The sequence below is a fragment of the Pleurodeles waltl genome, chromosome 11 (genome assembly GCF_031143425.1).
Source record: "Pleurodeles waltl isolate 20211129_DDA chromosome 11, aPleWal1.hap1.20221129, whole genome shotgun sequence".
NCBI classification, from domain to species: domain Eukaryota; kingdom Metazoa; phylum Chordata; class Amphibia; order Caudata; family Salamandridae; genus Pleurodeles; species Pleurodeles waltl.
The window spans coordinates 456,862,973-456,889,013 of NC_090450.1; positions in this window are offsets into that span (position 1 = coordinate 456,862,973).

Sequence of the window (26,041 nt, forward strand, 5' to 3'; positions counted from 1 at the left end):
CAAAGTTGCAGCTTTTCTTGGAGCAGGTCCGCTGTCCTCGGGAGTTTCTTGTCTTTTCGAAGCAGGGGCAGTCCTCAGAGGATGTCGAGGTCGCTGGTCCCTTTGGAAGGCGTCGCTGGAGCAGGATCTTTGGAAGGCAGGAGACAGGCCGGTGAGTTTCTGGAGCCAAGGCAGTTGTCGTCTTCTGGTCTTCCTCTGCAGGGGTTTTCAGCTAGGCAGTCCTTCTTCTTGTAGTTGCAGGAATCTAATTTTCTAGGGTTCAGGGTAGCCCTTAAATACTAAATTTAAGGGCGTGTTTAGGTCTGGGGGGGTTAGTAGCCAATGGCTACTAGCCCTGAGGGTGGGTACACCCTCTTTGTGCCTCCTCCCAAGGGGAGGGGGTCACAATCCTAACCCTATTGGGGGAATCCTCCATCTGCAAGATGGAGGATTTCTAAAAGTTAGAGTCACTTCAGTTCAGGACACCTTAGGGGCTGTCCTGACTGGCCAGTGACTCCTCCTTGTTGCTTTCTTTGTTCCCTCCAGCCTTGCCGCCAAAAGTGGGGGCCGTGGCCGGAGGGGGCGGGCAACTCCACTAAGCTGGAGTGCCCTGCTGGGCTGTGACAAAGGGGTGAGCCTTTGAGGCTCACCGCCAGGTGTCACAGCTCCTGCCTGGGGGAGGTGTTAGCATCTCCACCCAGTGCAGGCTTTGTTACTGGCCTCAGAGTGACAAAGGCACTCTCCCCATGGGGCCAGCAACATGTCTCTGGTGTGGCAGGCTGCTGGAACTAGTCAGCCTACACAGACAGTCGGTTAAGTTTCAGGGGGCACCTCTAAGGTGCCCTCTGTGGTATATTTTACAATAAAATGTACACTGGCATCAGTGTGCATTTATTGTGCTGAGAAGTTTGATACCAAACTTCCCAGTTTTCAGTGTAGCCATTATGGTGCTGGGGAGTTCGTGTTTGACAGACTCCCAGACCATATACTCTTATGGCTACCCTGCACTTACAATGTCTAAGGTTTTGTTTAGACACTGTAGGGGTACCATGCTCATGCACTGGTACCCTCACCTATGGTATAGTGCACCCTGCCTTAGGGCTGTAAGGCCTGCTAGAGGGGTGTCTTACCTATACTGCATAGGCAGTGAGAGGCTGGCATGGCACCCTGAGGGGAGTGCCATGTCGACTTACTCGTTTTGTCCTCACTAGCACACACAAGCTGGCAAGCAGTGTGTCTGTGCTGAGTGAGAGGTCTCCAGGGTGGCATAAGACATGCTGCAGCCCTTAGAGACCTTCCTTGGCATCAGGGCCCTTGGTACTAGAAGTACCAGTTACAAGGGACTTATCTGGATGCCAGGGTCTGCCAATTGTGGATACAAAAGTACAGGTTAGGGAAAGAACACTGGTGCTGGGGCCTGGTTAGCAGGCCTCAGCACACTTTCAATTGTAAACATAGCATCAGCAAAGGCAAAAAGTCAGGGGGCAACCATGCCAAGGAGGCATTTCCTTACACAAGTTCACTCCCTCCCCTCACCTGATGCCACCAGAAGTCTTGGCATTTGAGAAATCAGTGAGCAGGAGGATCGACAACTTACAGAACACACAAAGGGAGCTTCTTCCACAATATCAGTACCGAAGAACTCACAGCCCTCCAGAACCTTAGCAATGACTCATCCATCACTATTAAACCAGCCGATAAGGGCGGGCCATAGTGATAATGCCCACAGTGATGTACAATACTGAATGTCTACGCCTACTGAACAACGACCATCACTATAAGAAACTACCAAGGGACCCGACAGAAGAGGTCAGGGAAGAAATCACTTTCCTGATCAACAAGGGTATGAACAACAGGTGGATCACTAAACATGAGGCCGCCTTTCTCAACCAATCTGACCCCAAAACTCCGTACTTCTACATCTTTCCCAAATTTCACAAAAATAAAGACCCACCCCCGGGAAGACCAATAGTCTCTGGGATTGGCTCCATACTAGAACCATTGTCCCAATTCTGCGACTGGTTCCTCCAACCACTCGTGAAACAAATTCCCACATACCTCAAAGACACAACAGATGTGCTCTCCCTTTTAGATACCCTGGAATTTGATAAAGACAAAGAACATCTCATGACACTAGATGTGGAATCGTTATATACCAACATTCCACAGGAGGCAACTCTGGAAGTGGTTAGTGACCTACTAAATAGGGGTATCTGGAACTACATTACCCCCCCAGAATTTATCCTGGACTTAGCTCATCTGGCCCTTACTAGAAACTTCTTTGAGTTCGATAAGAACTTCTTCTTACAGATCCAGGGCACCTCTATGGGTAGCACTTTCGCTCCAAGCCTGGCATGCCTATATGTGGATCACTTCGAGAAAGAAATGGTCCTCACTGAAGAGAACCCATATGTCAATCATATCAGGCTATGGAAGAGATACATTGATGACATCCTGGTCATCTGGAGAGGCACAAGGGAAGAAGCAAATATTTTTATCACTTGGCTGAACACCTTGAATCCCTTTCTGAGATTCACAGCCACACTGGGTGACCCAGCGGTCTCCTTTCTTGACTTATTAATAACAGAAAGAAATGGCTCACTGGCAACAGAAGTATTCTACAAACCTACTGATCGAAACACTCTCCTTCAGTTCCAGAGCTTCCATCCACGCTCCCTCAAGGAAAACCTGCCAGTGGGCCAATTTCTCCGTCTTCGGCGGAAATGTACCGAACTAACGGATTATAAAAAACATGCGCAGCAGCTCACTAACAAACTTCGAGCAAGAGGATACCCGGACCATCTACTGAGAAGAGCCGATAAACGTGCTCGTGTGAGCCCTAGGGACACCCTACTGCATCCTAGCAGCAGAGCCAGTAAGGGAGACCCATTGATCTGTGTGACTACATTTAACCCAGCGTCTAATATGATCAAAAAGATACTAAATGAAAACTGGAAAATCCTCACTTCTGGGGGTCTTCCCTTTCAGATCCCAATGAATGCCTATAAAAAAGCAAAAAGTATTCGGGATATGATCATACATACACGCCCACGGGTAAACCCTACCACAAGTAGACAAAGGACCCTTTGGGACCTGCCTCCCCCCAAAGGACACTTTCCATGCGGCAGCTGCAGCGTGTGCGCACTTACCAAGAAAACCCTTACACTTGATTTAGGACTACGGACGCCCTGGGAACTGAGACAATTAACAAATTGCAACAGCAAAAACGTGGTATATATGATCACATGCCCCTGTGACAAGAGATACATTGGGATGACAACGAGAAAAGTGGGCACACGCATCGTCGAACATAGGAGCACCATCCGGTGCAAAAGAGATGCCACAAGACTCACTGAGCATTATATCTCCAATAATCACCATCCTGACCACATGCAATGGGTGGTGTTGGACCAATTGAAATCAACAACAACCAATGCCAAACATAAACTATTACTATATGAACAGAGGTGGATATGGAGGCTGCAAACAGACACTAGAGGATTGAATGACAATATCCAGTGGTCATCTTTAGGTTGATGACTAGATGTCTTTATGATTCCCTCCCCATATGAGATCCCCCCCTGGGGCCCTATTACGCCCTACTGCGGGTTCCACTACCCACTCGCTTGTTATTATTTTTGACCAGGGGAGTACCCCTATTAACCAGACCAGTCTCCTCTCTCCTGCCATCAGAGCTATTGTCGCTCATTTTCTCTCTCTCTCTCACATTTTGTTCCTTTCCTCTTCTGCACATACCTCTATTCTCTCGTTCCCTGTCGTCTTTTCCCTTCTCTTTCCCCTTTCCTTCTTCCTTTTCTTCCCCCCCCTCGTCGCTCTCCCTCTCTGATACCCTCTCCCTTCCGCATACATCCCGTCTGTCTCCTCTCCCCGACCCTTGTGTTCATTCCTCAACTTCCTTCTGTCGTTCTTCTTTCTAGTCTTTTCTTTCCCACTTGCCCCCTTCCACCATTTTTTACACCCCTTTTTTCCCCGTTTCCCTTCCCCCCTTCCCCTTCCCCCCCTTTCCCCCCCCCCTCTTTCTAGCCTTCCCTTTTTATCCCTTTTCTTTTCTGTCTTCTTCTTCTTTCCCCCCCCCCCCTTGCTCCTTTCCCTCTTTTATCCCCTGGCTTTCCCCCCCCCCCTTTTTTTAGCCTTTCCTCCTTTTTTATCCTTTTCCCCTTTTCCTTTCCCATCCTCCTCCTCCCCCCTCCTCCCCCCTCTTCTCCCCCGTTCTTCCCTCCCTTTCCTTCCTTCCCTTTCTGTTCCCCTGGCTTCCCCTTCTTTTCTTGACTCCGCCTGGGCGTCCTTCTTGGACTAGCAGGCGCGCTCCGCGGGACTCCATTTCCCAGAGTCCGGCGAGCGTAGATGACGCGCCGCGCCTCCCGCGACGCGTCTCGGCAGGACGCTCTCCGCGGCTGCCAGCTGCCGCATCCTCATGACGTACTTTCAGCACGTCTCCCACGGGCCTCGGTTTCTCAGAGATCCCGCGGGTGGATCCCGTTTTGAAGAACCGGCGCAACCCGCACGGGGGCGCGGCCGGTCTATGGGCGTGGCAGCAATACTCCTTGAGAATCGGGAGTCTTTTAGGCAATACGCCCGACACACCTGACAATCTTCACACCGGACCCCGCCCCCTGGCTCCCCAGCCTCTTGCCAATTGGTTGTTGATCGACATAACAGTGCAGAGCAGCCCTCGAGTCAGTACCAGAGCGGCCTGGCTCCGGCATGTAGGTACCCCCCATGGTATTCCTTTTGGAGTGGTAAGTGTTAGCCTCCCTGGCCCCTTGCATTTTTTCTTTGCCTTTTTCTTTCACCTCTTCTACCCTTCTTTCTCTCTTTTTGATTCCAATCCTTTTTCTTCCCCTTTTTTCCTGTTTTCCTCTTTCTTTTTTCTTTGTCCTTTTTTCCCTTGTTTCCCCCCCTTTTTTTCTTTTTTTCTTTTTTTCTTTCTTCCTTTCTCTTTCACCAACTGCCAACCCCCACCCCCCCCCTTTTCTTTCCCTTTTCTCTTCCCTATGTCCCTGTTCTTGCTTTCCCTGTCTATCCTCACTTCCCTCTCTGGGTCTCCCTCGTGCCCTCAAGTTCTGCCCTTTCTCTATACAATTTTTTTATCTTCTTCCCCTCGCTCTTCCCTTCTTAAATGCCTAATCTCCTCAGAGTGTGACTACAAGGGAAAACCCCTCCCCGGCACTAGCCAGACCAGAGGCAAACCGCCCCCTACCCCTTGGTAAGTCACATCTCCATGCGTGTGTGATTGCCTTTTACATTTTTTACATGTTTTCACCTTTTGCTGTGTGTTTTGCAGTGGTTTGCCACGGTTTTTCTCACTCTGAATATATTCTGAATAAATTGTGGTTTATTTATTTTCTATCACAGACCTACCCCACCGTGAACTACCCGTTCAGGTAGGCCATTCATTATCCACTCTGAGCACCCCACTTACTGCGTGTGCTCCGACCCTGACGAATGCCCCTGACCTACCAGCACCTAGTGAGGCCAGAAACATGTTGGTCACCCATTTTTCATTTTAGACTCCAGGAGACATTACTCTCTAACGAGCCTCTTCCCCTTGTTTTTAGTCTTACCAGCATGCACCTGTATTAAAACTAGTAGCAACTATCGGTGACATGCTTGGTAATTTTATTACTCACCTCATCTGGATCTAAGTAAATATCCAATCAGTTTAATTTCAGTACTCCCTCTGGTTCTTTTAACCAAGAGGTTGAGTCCGCCCAAGCAGTATCATCTTGCTTGGGTGGGGCTAGGTGGTCATATGATGAAGCATGACACTATTATGTGTGTGAGACCACCTAGTCCGTAAGGGAAATTCCCCCTTCCCCTGTAGGACAACACAGCACCCCCCCCTGCCTGGATATTCTCCAACAATGACTCCCCTGCTTTAGGATCCAAAGCAACCTAACCAATACTGGACACCGACATAAGACTGACCCAGTCTTACCTTCGGTTCCCTACTACCCCACACCTTCAGTGATTATATAGATTTCTTTAGGGAGGCGGTGTGGGCTAGCAACACTCCCAGTGCTCTCCTTTTGTGTATTTGTAGTGAGCACAGCAGCCAGCTGTGAGAGCCTTGTTACATATTTTTCAATACCTGTGACACATGCGCAGGATTTTTGGATACCCTTACCTCTATCATGGCTGAAGGGCTTGCCTTCAGCGAGGAGGAGCTCCAAGCCATCCTCGCTGCACCCTCACTTTTAGGAGATGCTTCTCTTTCCAAGACAATAGCTCAATTAGGGGACTGGGACACTCTGATTGAACTTAAGAGGACACAAGTGAAAACAATATTACACGGGGCTGTCCTAACTGAATACTTAAGAAAAAACGCAGCACCAAATGGTTTGATTATTACTACTGAACCACGTATCTTCCTAGAGGACAAAGAATTTAGGAAGGATTGGTCACTGATAGCCTGGAAATGCACACGTGATTGGCTAATCCTAATCATCAAGACAGCCACCAGATTATCAGAGGCTCTAGTGCTTCAAATTAAAACGGCAGAAAGTAACCTAAAGACTGGACTCACAGTCGCAGCATTCAAGAAGAAACTAGAAGAAACTAACAAGACAATCGGCGAGTTCAAAGACTACCTGACTCACCGGAAAATTACCAAATTCCAGAAAGATCTGGACAGGTTCTCCCTAGAGAAAGTACATCCCTACTCTAGGGAAGACTTTACAGCCCAATCCTCTTTGCCCTCCGATACATCGTCCGGAGGCTACTCGAGCTCGGACTCCGACGCCAGCCGTACACAACTTACACGGCCAAGGCGGGGCAGGAGGGGGAATACCCGGAACAACTGGCCAACTCTATTCACAGGCCACCCACCCCCCACCCCCACCCACCCCCGCTGCTCAACATGCCCCCCTGGGCTTGGCCCTCCCCCTATGGGCCACCAAACCAATTCCAAGCCCCGTTGTATCCCCAGCCACAAACGACCTGGTCCTATCCCAATGTTCCTTTTTTTGGGAGAGGCCCCGGACGGGGAAGGGGCAGGAAAAAGGGAGTAAGTTGGAACCTAAAGGAGGGATTAACAGACGACGAATCCCCCAGTACAAGCAGAGTATAAGCAAGGGATCCACCACTGTTGTCAACCTGAGCCCAAGAGTATTAAATACCAACGAGCTCCAAGCCCTAGAGAAAGGTCTGGGTTTTGTCCCTACCCCAAAACTTGATATCTTCAAACTAAGGATAGAACTAGCAGAGTTCTTTCGCAAGATCAGACTGAGAACCTTTTTTCTTATGAACCCCGAATCCAATATAGAACAAGAAAGGAACACCGGGCTACGTCCCAAATCCAAGTTCACTCCCTCCCCTCACCTGATGCCACCAGAAGTCTTGGCATTTGAGAAATCAGTGAGCAGGAGGATCGACAACTTACAGAACACACAAAGGGAGATCTTCCACAATATCAGTACCGAAGAACTCACAGCCCTCCAGAACCTTAGCAATGACTCATCCATCACTATTAAACCAGCCGATAAGGGCGGGGCCATAGTGATAATGCCCACAGTGATGTACAATACTGAATGTCTACGCCTACCGAACAACGACCATCACTTTAAGAAACTACCAAGGCACCCGACAGAAGAGGTCAGGGAAGAAATCACTTTCCTGATCAACAAGGGTATGAACAACGGGTGGATCACTAAACATGAGGCCGCCTTTCTCAACCAATCTGACCCCAAAACTCCGTACTTCTACATCTTGCCCAAAATTCACAAAAATAAACACCCACCCCCGGGAAGACCAATAGTCTCCGGGATTGGCTCCATACTAGAACCATTGTCCCAATTCTGCGACTGGTTCCTCCAACCACTCGTGAAACAAATTCCCACATACCTCAAAGACACAACAGATGTGCTCTCCCTTTTAGATACCCTGGAATTTGATAAAGACAAAGAACATCTCATGACACTAGATGTGGAATCATTATATACCAACATTCCACAGGAGGCAACTCTGGAAGTGGTTAGTGACCTACTAAATAGGGGTATCTGGAACTACATTACCCCCCCAGAATTTATCCTGGACTTAGCTCATCTGGCCCTTACTAGAAACTTCTTTGAGTTCGATAAGAACTTCTTCTTACATATCCAGGGCACCTCTATGGGTAGCACTTTCGCTCCAAGCCTGGCATGCCTATATGTGGATCACTTCGAGAAAGAAATGGTCCTCACTGAAGAGAACCCATATGTCAATCATATCAGGCTATGGAAGAGATACATTGATGACATCCTGGTCATCTGGAGAGGCACAAGGGAAGAAGCAAATATTTTTATCACTTGGCTGAACACCTTGAATCCCTTTCTGAGATTCACAGCCACACTGGGTGACCCAGCGGTCTCTTTCTTGACTTATTAATAACAGAAAGAAATGGCTCACTGGCAACAGAAGTATTCTACAAACCTACTGATCGAAACACTCTCCTTCAGTTCCAGAGCTTCCATCCACGCTCCCTCAAGGAAAACCTGCCAGTGGGCCAATTTTTCCGTCTTCGGCGGAACTGTACCGAACTAACGGATTATAAAAAACATGCGCAGCAGCTCACTAACAAACTTCGAGCAAGAGGATACCCGGACCATCTACTGAGAAGAGCCGATAAACGTGCTCGTGTGAGCCCTAGGGACACCCTACTGCATCCTAGCAGCAGAGCCAGTAAGGGAGACCCATTGATCTGTGTGACTACATTTAACCCAGCGTCTAATATGATCAAAAAGATACTAAATGAAAACTGGAAAATCCTCACTTCTGGGGGTCTTCCCTTTCAGATCCCAATGAATGCCTATAAAAAAGCAAAAAGTATTCGGGATATGATCATACATACACGCCCACGGGTAAACCCTACCACAAGTAGACAAAGGACCCTTTGGGACCTGCCTCCCCCAAAGGACACTTTCCATGCGGCAGCTGCAGCGTGTGCGCACTTACCAAGAAAACCCTTACACTTGATTTAGGACTACGGACGCCCTGGGAACTGAGACAATTAACAAATTGCAACAGCAAAAACGTGGTATATATGATCACATGCCCCTGTGACAAGAGATACATTGGGATGACAACGAGAAAAGTGTTCACACGCATCGTCGAACATAGGAGCACCATCCGGTGCAAAAGAGATGCCACAAGACTCACTGAGCATTATATCTCCAATAATCACCATCCTGACCACATGCAATGGGTGGTGTTGGACCAATTTAAATCAACAACAACCAATGCCAAACATAAACTATTACTATATGAACAGAGGTGGATATGGAGGCTGCAAACAGACACTAGAGGATTGAATGACAATATCCAGTGGTCATCTTTAGGTTGATGACTAGATGTCTTTATGATTCCCTCCCCATATGAGATCCCCCCCTGGGGCCCTATTACGCCCTACGGCGGGTTCCACTACCCACTCGCTTGTTATTATTTTTGACCAGGGGAGTACCCCTATTAACCAGACCAGTCTCCTCTCTCCTGCCATCAGAGCTATTGTCGCTCATTTTCTCTCTCTCTCTCACATTTTGTTCCTTTCCTCTTCTGCACTTACCTCTATTCTCTCGTTCCCTGTCGTCTTTTCCCTTCTCTTTCCCCTTTCCTTCTTCCTTTTCTTACCCCCCCCTCGTCGCTCTCCCTCTCTGATACCCTCTCCCTTCCGCATACATCCCGTCTGTCTCCTCTCCCCGACCCTTGTGTTCATTCCTCAACTTCCTTCTGTCGTTCTTCTTTCTAGTCTTTTCTTTCCCACTTGCCCCCTTCCACCATTTTTTACACCCCTTTTTTCCCCGTTTCCCTTCCCCCTTCCCCTTTCCCCCCCTTTTTTCCCCCTCTTTCTAGCCTTCCCTTTTTATCCCTTTTCTTTTCTGTCTTCTTCTTCTTTTCCCCCCCCCCCCTTGCTCCTTTCCCTCTTTTATCCCCTGGCTTTTCCCCCCCCCCCTTTTTTTTAGCCTTTCCTCCTTTTTTATCCTTTTCCCCTTATCCTTTCCCATCCTCCTCCTCCCCCCTCCTCCCCCCTCTTCTCCCCCGTTCTTCCCTCCCCTTCCTTCCTTCCCTTTCTGTTCCCCTGGCTTCCCCTTCTTTTCTTGACTCCGCCTGGGCGTCCTTCTTGGACTAGCAGGCGCGCTCCGCGGGACTCCATTTCCCAGAGTCCGGCGAGCGTAGATGACGCGCCGCGCCTCCCGCGACGCGTCTCGGCAGGACGCTCTCCGCGGCTGCCAGCCGCCGCATCCTCATGACGTACTTTCAGCACGTCTCCCACGGGCCTCGGTTTCTCAGAGATCCCGCGGGTGGATCCGGTTTTGAAGCACCGGCGCACCCCGCACGGGGGCGTGGCCGGTCTATGGGCGTGGCAGCAATACTCCTTGAGAATCGGGAGTCTTTTAGGCAATACGCCCGACACACCTGACAATCTTCACACCGGACCCCGCCCCCTGGCTCCCCAGCCTCTGGCCAATTGGTTGTTGATCGACATAACAGTGCAGAGCAGCCCTCGAGTCAGTACCAGAGCGGCCTGGCTCCGGCATGTAGGTACTCCCCATGGTATTCCCTTTGGAGTGGTAAGTGTTAGCCTCCCTGGCCCCTTGGATTTTTTCTTTGCCTTTTTCTTTCACCTCTTCTACCCTTCTTTCTCTCTTTTTGATTCCAATCCTTTTTCTTCCCCTTTTTTCCTGTTTTCCTCTTTCTTTTTTCTTTGTCCTTTTTTCCCTTGTTTCCCCCCCTTTTTTTCTTTTTTTCTTTTTTTCTTTTTTTCTTTCTTCCTTTCTCTTTCACCAACTGCCAACCCCCACCCCCCCCCTTTTCTTTCCCTTTTCCCTTCCCTATGTCCCTGTTCTTGCTTTCCCTGTCTATCCTCACTTCCCTCTCTGGGTCTCCCTCGTGCCCTCAAGTTCTGCCCTTTCTCTATACAATTTTTTAATCTTCTTCCCCTCGCTCTTCCCTTCTTAAACGCCTAATCTCCTCAGAGTGTGACTACAAGGGAAATCCCCTCCCCGGCACTAGCCAGACCAGAGGCAAATCGCCCCCTACCCCTTGGTAAGTCACATCTCCATGCGTGTGTGATTGCCTTTTACATTTTTTACATGTTTTCACCTTTTGCTGTGTGTTTTGCAGTTGTTTGCCACGGTTTTTCTCACTCTGAATATATTCTGAATAAATTGTGGTTTATTTATTTTCTATCACAGACCTACCCCACCGTGAACTACCCGTTCAGGTAGGCCATTCATTATCCACTCTGAGCACCCCACTTACTGCTTGTGCTCCGACCCTGACGAATGCCCCTGACCTACCAGCACCTAGTGAGGGCAGAAACATGTTGGTCACCCATTTTTCATTTTAGACTCCAGGAGACATTACTCTCTAATGAGCCTCTTCCCCTTGTTTTTAGTCTTACCAGCATGCACCTATATTAAAACTAGTAGCAACTATCGGTGACATGCTTGGTAATTTTATTACTCACCTCATCTGGATCTAAGTAAATATCCAGTCAGTTTAATTTCAGTACTCCCTCTGGTTCTTTTAACCAAGAGGTCGAGTCCGCCCAAGCAGTATCATCTTGCTTGGGTGGGGCTAGGTGGTCATATGATGAAGCATGACACTATTATGTGTGTGAGACCACCTAGTCCGTAAGGGAAATTCCCCCTTCCCCTGTAGGACAACACAGCACCCCCCCTCCCTGGATATTCTCCAACAATGACTCCCCTGCTTTAGGATCCAAAGCAACCTAACCAATACTGGACACCGACATAAGACTGACCCAGTCTTACCTTCGGTTCCCTACTACCCCACACCTTCAGTGATTATATAGATTTCTTTAGGGAGGCGGTGTGGGCTAGCAACACTCCCAGTGCTCTCCTTTTGTGTATTTGTTCTCCCACTGTCCCACCTTGTTACCCTGTCCATACTTAAACTGCCCCAGCTCCACTTCTTATGCCCAGATGGGCAGTGCACCTGTGAGACTAATAGACTGGGCTCTGCCATAGACATTCCTCCACCATCACCCCTCACCATTTTACAACCCCCTCCCATTTCTGAGCACTTCAATAAACACCCTTGAAACACAAAACAATCTAGAGTCAGTCTGTGATTTAGTAAATATGTATTATCAATGACAGTATCATAATGGGTTTACCATAGTAAGGCTAACATACCTATGTCACACATCACAAGCCCTTGAAGGATGCAAGCAGTTGACACGTAGGTAACCACACCTGTGAAACCGTAATGGAAGGGTACAACTCAGTTACCAAATAGTGATTTAAATCTAGAAACAGGACAGAGGTAGACGTGTGAAAGTTAAGGTAATGCTAAAAATGAAAATTTTCTCACCTGTGTGTCACTGGAAATATTGCTGTATGACTGACTCCCTTTTGTCGTTGTCTTCTTCCTCAGCTTCATCCTCATCACTGTCCACAGGCTCCACAGACTCCACAGCTGCTATAACACCGTCATCTGGATCATCCTCCTGCAGAATAGGCACTTGGCGTCGCAAAGCCAAATTATGGAGCATGGAGCAGGCGATGATGATGTCGCACACCTTCTTCGGTGAGTAGAATAGGGATCCACCTGTCATATGGAGGCACCTGAACCTGGCCTTCAGGAGGCCGAAGGTGCGTTCGATCACCCTCCTAGTCCGCCCATGGGCCTCATTGTATCGTTCCTCTGCCCTGGTCCTGGGATTCCTCACTGGGGTCAATAGCCAGGAAAGGTTGGGGTAACCAGAGTCCCCCAATAGCCATACACGGTGCATCTGGAGTTGACCCATCATATCAGGGATGCTGCTATTCCGCAGGATGTAGGCGTCATGCACTGAGCCAGGGAACATAGCATTTACCTGCGAGATGTACTGGTCTGCCAAACAGACCATCTGAACATTCATTGAATGATAACTCTTCCTGTTCCTGTACACCTGTTCACTCCTGTGGGGGGGGGGGCAGAGCTACATGGGTCCCATCAATGGCACCTATGACGTTGGGGATATGTACAAGGGCATAGAAGTCACCTTTCACTGTAGGAAAATCCTCCACCTCAGGGAAAATGATGTATCTCCTTACGTGTTTCAGCAGGGCAGACAACACTCTGGACAACACGTTGGAAAACATAGGCTGGGACATCCCTGATGCCATGGCCACTGTTGTCTGAAAAGACCCACTTGCAAGGAAATGGAGCACTGACAGCACCTGCACGTCAGGGGGGATTCCAGTCGGATGGCGGATTGGTGACATCAGGTCAGGCTCCAACTGGGTACATAGTTCTTGGATTGTGGCACGGTCAAACCGGTAGGTGACGATGACATGTCTCTCTTCCATTGTCAACAGGTCCACCAGCGGTCGGTACACCTGAGGATTCCGCCATCTTCTCATTTGTCCCAGCTGACGGCACCTAGGAAGGACAACAGCGACCACAGAGTCAAGCAACTCAGAGGTATGTACCCACAGTTACACAGAAGACTACACCACTCACAAAACCCTTCCTGTATGTGTGTTGAGTGTAGGCCTAGCTATGTGTGACGCAGAGGTAAATTAAGCAATGTGGGCCCCTGAAATGGCGGCTGCCTGACCTCTAAACTGGGACAATGGGATTGTTGGGTAACTGCGCTGGCGTTGCACACCGTCGCGGTAGGCGGTCGTAGACCGCAGCGCAATTCTGCATTGGTTAACATTGGACCCTATGGGTCCCAGGAGCCAATGAACAGGTGCGCTGGCGGTGATGATGCGCACCGCCGCGGACGTCACCGCCGCGGACATGACCACCATTTTCTATCTGTTCAATCACTAGATACCTGACCTTCGACAGGAGAGGACCTAAACTGCTAGTGCTGCTGGGACCTCGGTCTGGAAGCGACGATGGCTGCTGCGTCAGGGGAAAAGGCCCCTGCCTTCATTGCACAGGAGTTGGAGAAACTGGTAGACGGGGTCCTCCCCCAGTACACACTACTCTACGGTCCTTCAGACCAACAGGTTAGTACACAGGGAGCACGTTGTATGGGCTAGGCCTGGGTGGATAGGGCTGGTTGGAAGAGGGAAGGGGGCAGAGTTCATTGAACAACAATGCATGGGAATGAATGGGCCACATGGCCAGAGTAGGGAGGGGGCCACTCACAACGACGGTGCAGTTGGTAATGACTGTTCCTCTTCCCTTGTGCATGTCATGTAGGTCAGCGCCCACCAGAAGAGGAACATATGGCATGCCATCGCCAAGGAGGTCCGGACCCTCGGGGCCCACCAGAGACGGGGCACCCACTGTCGTAAGACATGGGAGGACATTCGCCACTGCAGCAAGAAGACGGCGGAGGCTCAGCTGGGGATGGCCTCCCAACGTGGGAGGGGTGCCCGTCGCACCATGAGCCCCCTGATGTTCCGGATCTTGGCGGTGGCCTACCCGGAGTTGGATGGGCGCTTGAGGGCATCACAGCAGACACAAGGGGGTGAGTACAACCTCATTCTGCTGACTTTGCGTGCAGTGGAGGTGTCTGGGTGGGGGATGTGGGCTGTGGGTGTCCCTAGGCCAGGGCGAGTTAGGTAGGCAAGGCCCCTCCTTAATGTAGGCCATGTGGCACTCTACCCCACCTCAGCAGAGTAACAAGTCGAGGTACAGTTGTCCCTGTGGCATCCATGTGCGCAGATGTCCACCATTGCCATGTAGGCCATATCCCAGAAATTGCATGTGCAGAGGGCAGGAGCACGGCTTAGTGCAGGGGGCTGCTGCGTCTGTCTTGTCCGCCAACGGTAGCGGTAATCCATGCACTAAAACTCTTTTTCTTCTGGCTACCCCCTTTTTCTGCTCTCCCTGTCCTTTTGAACATCAGCATCAACAGGCGGAGGTACAGTGGCACCGGAGCACGAGGGAGCTGCATCCCACATGGCCATGGAGGCCCACACCACAGACTCTGAATGCACCAGTGGGACGGAGGGTGAGGGGAGCTTCACGTCGGCCACCGGATCACCAAGCAGCGACACTGACTCGTTCGCCGATGGGGGCTTCCCTGTGGTGGCGGCACCATCTGTGCCCCCCACCTCTACAGGTACAGCCGCCACCTCCCCTACCAGCACCACCGTCCCAGCAGCCCCTCAGCCTTCGCCCCGTGCCCGCTCACCCAGGAGGGTAGACATCACCTTCGCCCCGGGACCCTCAGGCCCTGCCCCAGTCACCCCTGCTGCCCTCAGTGAAGAGGCCATTGACCTCCTCAGGTCACTCACTGTTGGGCAGTCTACCATTGTGAATGCCATCCAGGGTGTAGAACGAGAGTTTCAACACGGTAATGCATTCCTGGAGGGCATTCATTCTGGTCAGGCTGTCCTTCAGCGAACACTGCAATCTCTGGCCTCAGCACTGATGGCAGCCATTGTCCCTGTGTCTAGCCTCCCCCCTCCAACTTCCTCCTCCCAGACCCAATCTCCTGTACCCCAGCCATCCCAGGCACACCTACAGACCAGCATGCACACAAGTCAACACACACAAGTAGCCCAAGCAAACATAGGCACCACACACACCACAGGCACTCACGCAAGCCTCACCCACGTACAGACACAGCAACATCCACTGCCTCCACTGTGTCCCCCTCCTCCTCTTCTCCCTCCTCCCTCCTAGTCTCATCTACACACACACCTGCATGCACCACATCTACAGGCACCACGAATCGCACAAGGACACCCAGCACCACACGTCGCTCACCTGCACTCACCACCTCCACTGCCATTTACACGTCCCCTGTGTCCTCTCCCAGTGTGTCTGTGACGCCCCCTCCCAAAGTACACAAACGCCGGCAATCACTCACCCAACATCCATCCACCTCACGACAGCCTCCAGTACCTGCACCTGCACCCAAAACACCTAAAGTGACACCTCCTACAACCACCTCCTCTTCCTCCACTCCCAGACCCCCTCCAGCTACCCATCCCAGTGTTCGTCAGACACTGTCCCTCTGTAAAGTTGACCTTTTTGCCCCCACCCCCGCTCCAATTCATCAGTCCTGTCGTAGCGCCTCAGCCAAAAAGCCTCCAATACCAGTGGTGCCTGTTCAAGGTTTGTGGAGTGCACCGGCCACCAGGGCAGGCAGTAGGACCCGGAGCCTAGGCACTGGCAGCCCACCCCCTGTAAAGGCTCTGAAATTGGAGAGTGGACGATGGGACCGTGTTAAGACTCCTGGTGGGAAAACAACTGACATGGGTTCCAAGGGGATTGGAGAGTCAGCTGTGACTCCACCAAAGGTGAGGAAGGGCCTGAGGAAGTCTGCCCAGCCTGTTGTGAGTGTCACAGCGGAGAAGTGCGGCATCATTTCCGGCGGTCGACACACAACCCCCAACACCGTCGTCACTGGTCCAGAGACCACCGCCAGAGTCACAGCCCAGGATGGCCCGAGTATCGTCACTGGTCCAGAGACCACCGCCAGAGTCACAGCCTAGGAGGGCCCGAGTATCGTCACTGGTCCAGAGACCACTGCCAGAGTCACAGCCCAGGAGGGCACGAGTATCGTCACTGGTTCAGAGACCACCGCCGGAGTCACAGCCCAGGAGGGCCCGAGTATCGTCACTGGTCAGGAGACCACCGCCGGAGTCACAGCCCAGGAGGGCCCGAGTATCGTCACTGGTCCAGAGACCACCACTGGAGTCACAGCCCAGGAGGGCACAAGTATCGTCACTGGTCAGGAGACCACCGCCGGAGTCACAGCCCAGGAGGGCTCCGGCTGCCACAGCCACGCTGGGCAATGATGGAACGTCATGCCACACACCAATGCCCACTGTAGAGAACGTCATGCCACACACCAATGTCCGTATCAGAACCGCCATGTCAAAGCACCGCTGAACAGGGCAAAGACCGCCATGTCAAAGCACAGCTGAACAGGGCAAAGACCGCCATGTCAAAGTACCGCTGAACAGGGCAAAGACCGCCATGTCAAAGCACCGCTGAACAGTCCAGAACCGCCATGGCAAAGCACCGCTGAACAGGGCAAAGACTGCCATGGCAAGGCACCGCTGAACAGGGCAAAGACCGCCATGGCAAAGCACCGCTGAACAGGGCAAAGACCGCCATGTCAAAGCACCGCTGAACAGTCCTGAACCGCCATGGCAAAGCACTGCTGAACAGGGCAAAGACCGCCATGGCAAGGCACCGCTGAACAGTGCAAAGACCGCCATGGCAAAGCACCGCTGAACAGGGCAAAGACTGCCATATCAAAGCACCGCTGAACAGGGCAAAGACCGCCATGTCAAAGCACTGCTGAACAGTCCAGAACCGCCATGGCAAAGCACCGCTGAACAGGGCAAAGACCGCCATGTCAAAGCACCACTGAACAGGGCAAAGACCGCCATGTCAAAGCACCGCTGAACAGGGCAAAGACCGCCATGGCAAAGCACCGCTGAACAGTCCAGAACCGCCATGGCAAATCACCGCTGAACAGGCCAAAGACCGCCATGTCAAAGCACCGCTGAACAGGGCAAAGACCGCCATGGCAAAGCACCGCTGAACAGGGCAAGCACCGGGTAGGAATGAATGGCCCGCCACATCAGGCATCCTTATCCCATGTGCAGCTGGGACAGTGACAGGACAGGAACTTTCATGGGGAGACTCATCCAGTCTGGGCACCAGTCCCCCCCAGTACCAGTAGAGACCTGCATCTACTTGAGAGACTGTGGCTTTGCACTCCCCAGGATGTAACAGTGAGCAAGCCACCCACTGTATAGACTTGAGAGACTGTGGCTTTGCACTCCCCAGGATGTAACAATGGTCAAACCAACCACTGTAGAGACTTGAGAGACTGTGGCTTTGCACTCCCCAGGATGGCACAGTGGGCAAGCCACCCACTGTAGAGACTTGAGAGACTGTGGCTTCACACTCCCCAGGATGGAACAGGGGGCAACCCACCCACTGTAGAGACTTGAGAGACTGTGGCTTTGCACTCCCCAGGATGGCACAGTGGGCAAGCCACCCACTGTAGAGACTTGAGAGACTGTGGCTTTGCACTCCCCAGGATACATCAATGGGCATGGAGCCCCGTCGTGGATCTGGCTTTGCAGTAATCCGGCTGAGGTGCCCCCCTTCCCTTCCCCCTGAGGTGCCTGTAGTATTTCAAGCTGATGCCCCAGCAGTGTTCTCTCCGATTTTGGTCAGGTATCCTTTGTGGGCCTCGCCCATGCATTTTTGGACTGTTGGTGCACTGACATTGTGATTTACATATCTGCACCACTTATCGTATTTTTTATATTTATGACTGATTTTCAAAGATATATCTGTATATTTTTTTATGACATGTATATTGACACCTTACAATTTTTGACCGAATTTCGCATTGTCTTTTCATTCTTCCGGGGGGATTGTGGGTTGTTACTGTGATTTTTGTGAATGCATTGGTGTGTATGTTGTATTATGCGAGGGTGGGGGTGGGGGTGTTTGGTGGGTGTCCCCCTAACTTTTGCCTGGCTGATAATGGATTTGTGGGCACTTGGGTGTTCTCTTCCAAGTGCCGGTTGCCCTCTCCTTGATGAATTGCTGAGCCATTCACCAGTAGGTCTTCGCTACATTCCGGATGTGATGGTAAGATTCAAGATGAATGAGGTGTGCCTTCAGCAGTTCAGGTGTCATGTTGTCTGTTGGAGCTGAAGGATATATGTGTAAGTCAAAGCTGAACTAGGAATGATGCCAATAATTATTATGCGTCATCTAGTTTGGAACAACCTTTTATTGTAAATTGACCATCAATCAAAACTAAATATTAACTGTTCCTAAAGTAACAAAGCCAAAGTACCCAGGTGTTACAAATGTCGGCATCTGAAATTGCATTGTCTGCCCAAATCTAGGTAGAACTATGCTAATTCTGAGACCGGGCAGGAGCTATGCTTTTGTGTACACAAGGTATGGTACACATGTCCCTACTAAAAAGAGAATTGGAGTTCCTTTATGCAGCATGCAACAGACGACTTGATTCCATGGGCATTGACCTATATAAAATGAGTAATGTCTGGCAAGTACAGGTATTGTGCCTCAGCATTGTTTACTTGATATGGCAATAACACGACTTCACACATATTGCAACACAGTTTTACTATGTCCCAAGTATTTGAAACATGGATGTAGGGTGGCTATCTACCTTACATCAAACAGATATAGTGGACACATCTCCTATATTAACTAATGAAAATACCTGGAGGCCCACTCCAGGGCTCATTACATGCAATTCAGACAATAGCATGTGTCCCTCTACATAGCCTAGTGTCTGTCCATACATGCCACCAAGTAATGTCACCTTGATGCACATCACCTCTCAGCATAGCCATGGGATGGGTGTGTGCATGCATGCTGTGCATCTCATATGCACAAGCATATTGTGATGTAACTAGCAGGTGTTTCCAAATGTTTATCCAGGGTGAAATGTTTTAGGAGAGACGTTATGAGTAATGCCACCAGTAGGTGGACTGTTTAATGGACTGTATGCTGACAATGCCATGCAGACATTTCTGTGGTCCAACACATATAGGCATTTCTAGTAACAAAACAGCACAAAGGTACGACTATGCATCAAATATGGAAAATGAGACATTAGATGGAATGAGTGAGGCCTTTAACAGCATTACCATTTGTGGAATACTGACATGTGGCACATCTATCCTTACATATTGTGTCTGCTCTGAGGTATGAATCATCACATCCTGTCTGCACTTGCTATACAAAATGTACACAGAATGCAATGTGGTTGTGCATCTGATAGGCAGTCAAACCATCCAAAGTCATGTTCACTGATATTTACTCTCCTTTGTACTTTAACAGACTATGGCATTTTGGTAATGGTTCCTCTGTTACCCCATCTATCATGTGGGCCTGCATAGATTAGCAATACATTCACATTGACATTAGTCCCTATTTAGTGCACATGCAACATTGTCTTATTTAATTTGTAATGTTACATGAACAGAACAACATTTTCCAGTGGAATGAGGATGGCCATTGAACATGTCATTGCAACCATTATCTAACATCACACACAATCCTTACCCAAAACAGAAAACATTCATGTGACACTCCTAGCATCCGTATCCTTTAATGTGTCCACCTCAGCTATAGTGTAGGGTGCTGCTCCGCCTACAAGACGTACATGGTATATTGCACTCTGAATGTAGAACACATACACTGAGGGCATAAGCAGCAAAGTACATTGAATTCACAATTGTCTATTTTAATCTGCACATCGAACATGTAGCATATGCTACAGTTGATATCTCTTAATGATAAAAATAGGTAAGGCAGCTTGAAGTGTTCACATATAATATGTGCCAGATCAGGAATAGGTGCACAATGTGCAGACCAAATACATATACATCACTCCTTGCTAAATGTTGCAAGGGTGCTTGCCTTTAATGGGTATGTGAACAAAATGATTTGTCATAACTCACTCTGCAAGGTATCACTTTAGCTGTCCCTTTATCATATCTATACATGCCCATGACAATGCTCCACACATCAGACAGTGGCCATGTTTGTTCCTTCCCTTCACTAAGCTCAGTACATGTTAATGTTGCACAGTAAATAGACATTGTTCATCCATGCCCTATAGAGGCACATTAAGAAATTGGGAACATTTGCACAACAACATGGATGAGAAATGGTTAGATGTGCCCGAAACAGCCTGTTAAACCTTTGGTGTGATTACATGTGAGTATCCCCACATAACATACATGGAGCTTGGCACTCACATTTCTGGGTCAGTGTTGAGATGGAATGCCTGGTGATAACAAAACCTGCACATTGTTGATGGGTCTAGAAGCACTTCTGGAACTGGCATGAATAACATGGTCTGTATGAGCTAGTGCCTGCCCAATATTTACATGCCTCTGTGGCGTGCTTCTTTTTCTTGACAGAGTTACACTGTAGCATCACACTTTAACTATAAAACATATGTAACCTTTAGTCATTAAAGCAATATCAGATACTAGCACAGGAGACTCAGCTACAAGCTCCAGACATATGTGTACAGCTCCTTCCACATCAATGTCAAGATGATCAATGAAGTCAGCCTCTCGGCTGACCACATAAGCCCATTGATGCTTCCGCTGATGCAGTATCCTGATAATTTTGAGGATCAAGACCATGTGCTGCTGCACCTTCTTCCAATGCTGCTTCTGTTCCTGTGTTCTCGTGTTGGGTACGGCTGGATCACACAACGCCCACTGGCAATCATGTTGGGCAGGTAGTGCATAATGAGCCACAGAAAACCACTAAACTCCTGCATTGACATATTCTGCATTCTGCCCCTCTGAGACATATCCCTGCCCCCAAAAAACACCCTTGATTAGCAATACCTCAACATAAAAATGAGGCCTTCCACTAACTATACAAATCCCTTAAAAGGCAAACACCCATCTATAGAGTGAATAAAACTATACAAATTAAAAATACAAGATACAAAACAAACTTTTGGGACACAATAGGGCAGCACAGACACCATCAAGATAAATAAACAGCACCACACACTCCAGCAAACAACAAAGACCTCCACCAGCCAGCACAGAAAAAAGACTGTAAGGAAAAGTAAAACTTACTTCATACATCCTAGTTTTCAGCATGGCAGAGCTATTGCATAATTTCCTGGGCAGATGCATTACGTTTTTACCAGATGTGTGTTTTTTTAAGATGCATCCTTGTCAAAGTAGGCAATGTGTGATTTAGACATAACGCATGTCAATGCACAATACTGTATTTTTTATGTATTGCGTGGATGCGCGTCTTCCAGATAATGTGGTGGGTGCAATGTGTCACACATTAGGCTAGAGCATCTGGTTAAATTGACGCAATGGTCAAAAATGTGTTTTAGAGTGTAATGTATTGTGCAGTGTATGAAAACAATACTAGGGATCAGTGTTTTGCCTGTAAATTTCTGAAGTGACATGCTTGATGATTTGGAATGCGTTGCATGTGATTGTTGACAATGCACATATGTATGATTGCATTAATGGTGTGAAAACTGGGGCACTCAATGTATCACTGTGAAATTTCTTGACATATTGTGTGATCTTGAGAGTTTTACATTAGGAGGCTTATCTAAAAGAGTCCTGTGCTGCAGGAATGTCACTTTTTAGAGGATCTGGTAGTGCAGGATTCTCAATCATATTTACAAGGCAACGCAAAGCCACCCTGCTTGGTAATGCCTAGCCTCATATATATGGAGGAAGGCAAGGCAGCGCAAAGAGCTGCCTTGCCTTATTCAGCATGAAGGAGGCAGTGCATGGGCCTTGCAGTAGGTATTCCCATGCAACACCCATGGATTTTGATGCTGCACCAGATTTTCAAAACCACGCAAACCAGAGCCAGTGCCAAAAAATTACGCCGCTCCAAAGCAGGTGTAACGAGGAGAAACGTTTTTCATTTCTCCTCGTTTTTTCCTATTTTCCATGTGTGCTGCGTTCTGCAGCACAAATAGAAGGAGCAAAATGCATCCATGGATTGTTTTGGTGTAGGAAAGTGTCCATTCCTGCACAAAAACAATACTGCCAACAACTCAGATACCCTTGCACCATGGTGCTGCCGGAGGGTCACTTTTTATTATGCTCTGGTAAAGCGGGCCTCTCATTCATATCTATTAGTTGATGCAAGACCATCCTGCATGGCTTTGCATGGCCTCATAGATATGGCGTAAGGCAAGGCAGCGTTTTGCACTATGTTACCTTACTCTACGTCAAGAAGGTGTTCCATGGGCGTTGCAGTGGGTTTTCCCATGCAACACCCATGGGTTTTGACACATTCCCAGATTTACAAGGATCTGTAAACCTGGGTATGTGTCAAAACGGTGCATCTCCACAGGTGAGGTGGAACCAGGAGAAGTAACTTTAGTTCTCCTTCTTTTTCCCTCTTTCTATGTGTGCTGCATTTTGAGAAAGAGGGAAACACCTCATTGATTGTTTTTGTGTGGGAAGGTGTCCTTTCCTGCATAAAAACAATCCTGCATGCAAAGCAGTGTTTTGTGCAGGAAGGTATCCCTTCCTGCACAAAAACAATCCTGCATGCAATGCAGAACCCTTGGGCAATGGTGCAGAGATGCCTGCGTTGTTGCTTGGCACCAATTTTTGCACTGGTGTAGGCAAAAGAGTCAAGAATGTGCCATATTTCATTTATACGCAAGTAAAACAGCAAAGTGACTTGCTGTGCTGCCCTGCAGAAAAAAACTAATAAATGAGACCCTGTGTCACAACACAGCATGTTTCAAAGTGTTGCATTGCTGACGATCTTTCCACCTTTCCACACAGTGGCTTAGCAGGTCTTAACATGTGTGTCTTGTATTGCACATGTGCCATGCTGTATCGTGCAAACATGAGGTCGACCCCTCCTTCATATGCACTCTCTCAGTCACCCAACACAGAGATGGCTATTTTATCATACATAACTTACTGTCATGAGGTCAGTCATGTACTTCAGTTGTACCTACCATCCAGTAGGCCATTCCATAGCTCCCATTCTGGAAGCACTGCTGGATGATGGAGTGCCTGAAGATGTAGGCATCATGACCAATCCCATGGTACTTTGCCAGCACACTAATGAACATCCCCAGATGGTCCACTATTCCCTGCATGTTGATGGATACTGTGGTACAGGTGGGCTGTGGCAGCAGGAGGTATGAGTAGCACATGTGTGCAGTCCATTGCCCCCAACACATTTGGGAATCAGCAATGGCATAGTAGCCTTGTTTGCTGCTGTGTGTTGGAGAACATGAGAAACTGGGGGATCAGGCTTATGATGGCATCTGGACTGGAGGGTAGCAACGCCGAAAGGGATGGCTGGGAGAGCCCTGCTACTCTGTCTGTGGTGGTTAGGAATGTGCCAGACACCAGCATGTGGAGTACTGCCATCAGTTTGGCCTGAGGAGGGATACCGGTGCACCTCTTGGATGTTCCTTGCAGCATTAATGCACTCTGGTTCAGGAGCTGGATGATGGACTTCCTCCTGAGCCTCTAGTAGGTGATGACCTCCTCCTCCTTGAGGTCAATGAGGTTAGTCCTTTGATGGTATCAAAGTGCTAATTTAAGGCCAGATGTACAAACAATTTACGACTCACAAATTGTTCACTAATAGGCTATCGACCGAAAACATGGCGTTTAGTTATGTATGAAAGCCATTCGCTAACTAAAAATAGTGATGCAATTGATTTGTGAATTGTTATTTTTTGTGACTGATATTTGTGAGTTGCTTATAGAGAATCTGTATTTGCGATTCTCAAGCCTTATGTTTGAGGCAGTCACAATTAGAGACTAGTTGCAAAAAATGCCCGTATGTGCATGCAATTTTTGCACTGATTGCTTTTAGGTGGTAACTGTGTGCAAACTATAAGAGCTGTCCCAGAATGCATCAAGGGCTTCCGCAATGGCTGCTCTCTGCATGATTGAGAGGACGATGCGACTACTGGCTGTTTGACAGACTAGGAGGAGACAGGAAAGGACCTTTAGATCCAGACTTACCATTTTATAACAGAAAGAGGAGAAAATATTTTTAAAATACAGGCACAGTAGTGCAGTAATATTAGATTTGATTACATTACTGAAACCACACCTTGAAAGCAGTATCCTGCACAGTACTTCCATTCCCAGTCATGTGTGGGTGTTGTGCACATTTTACCTATTGGCCACTCACATCTACCAGGGTGTGATTACTGTTGCTGGTGGGGTGTCACAAAGTGCACTGTCACATTTCTTGTGTATGTTCATAGATGCCATGTTCATAGATGCCATGCTCCTAAACATTGAAAGGTACATATACCTACCCAGAAATGCAGAGGAAATTCAAATTACAAAATTAAACTTTTACAGGGCAGCCACATGTTCCTATTTGTCCTCCAGCCCACATAGAATACCTGTTTTAGAATATGAAAAATACATTCCCTCAATATTCAAGTTGTATGTGATGCACATAAAATAATCACAGATATAGTGGCAAAATACCCAGGGAGCACCCATGACACATGCATCTTCAAGCAAAGTGAAATTCTCCAACGCCTGAAAAGAGGGGAGTTTGAGGATTGCTGTTTATTAGGTATTGTGATGCTGCATCATAACGCATATGAATGTGACCATCAAACTTAGGTTCTGCCATGCTCACACTTATGTTTTTTGTTCCAGGTGATGCATTAAGGCCTTGTATGCTGACCCAATGCTTAGCCTCAGCAAACCAAAATGAAAGGTATTACAACATTGCTCATCAATGCACCAGAACAGTGATTGAATGAACATTTGGTATGTTGAAATCAAGATGTCAGTGCCTTCACAAGAGTGGAGGTGCACACCCATCAGCTTTTAAGACTGCCTGCAATATTGTGGCAACTTGTGCTATGTTGCACAACATAGAGACCAGGTGCGAACTACCCATCACTTTGGAGAACACAAATTCTGAAGTTGAGGATCCAGAACCACCTCTTCACCAGCCTGAAGACCAGAGACAGCAGTGGAGGGAAGACAACGATGGAATCACATTGCAACAAATTTCTTTTCAAGGTAAGTTCTATGTGACACTACACTCACTGAAGTGATGAAGGCAAGTCAGTAAAGTCCAAAAATATTTTGGTGATATCACCAAAATAACTACAATTAGGCTACTATGACAAAACAATATGACATGTCCATCACAGCTCTTTTTGGCTATGTCCAACATGGCCTGCCCCTGCTTGTTCACTGGCAAGAGTACGGCTGCTGCTGCATCGCAGCCCACATTCACCACTGGCAGAGACAATGCTAACACTTGAGATGTCCTTACTTCCTGAGGGGCATCTTCAACACTACCTGTTATCTGTGTATTTTGAAGCACTTCCATTCCAGACGTGATCTGCCCTGAGCCCCTGGCAATGTCACCACTAATTTGTCCTATTTCCACCTGCAGTGTAATTGTGCTCCTTGATAGGGTGGAAGTGGCTTTGGCTAAAGGACCAATGGGTCGGTTTTGGCCATCCATTCTAGCCGCAGCACTATGATCATGATGCCTTTTTATAGGCATGGTCAGCACCCATATGCTGGCATAATTCCTGTATGACAGTGGTGAGGCTGACCACATTAGTGTTTATGGTTGTCAGTTGTGTCCCTGTGTTACC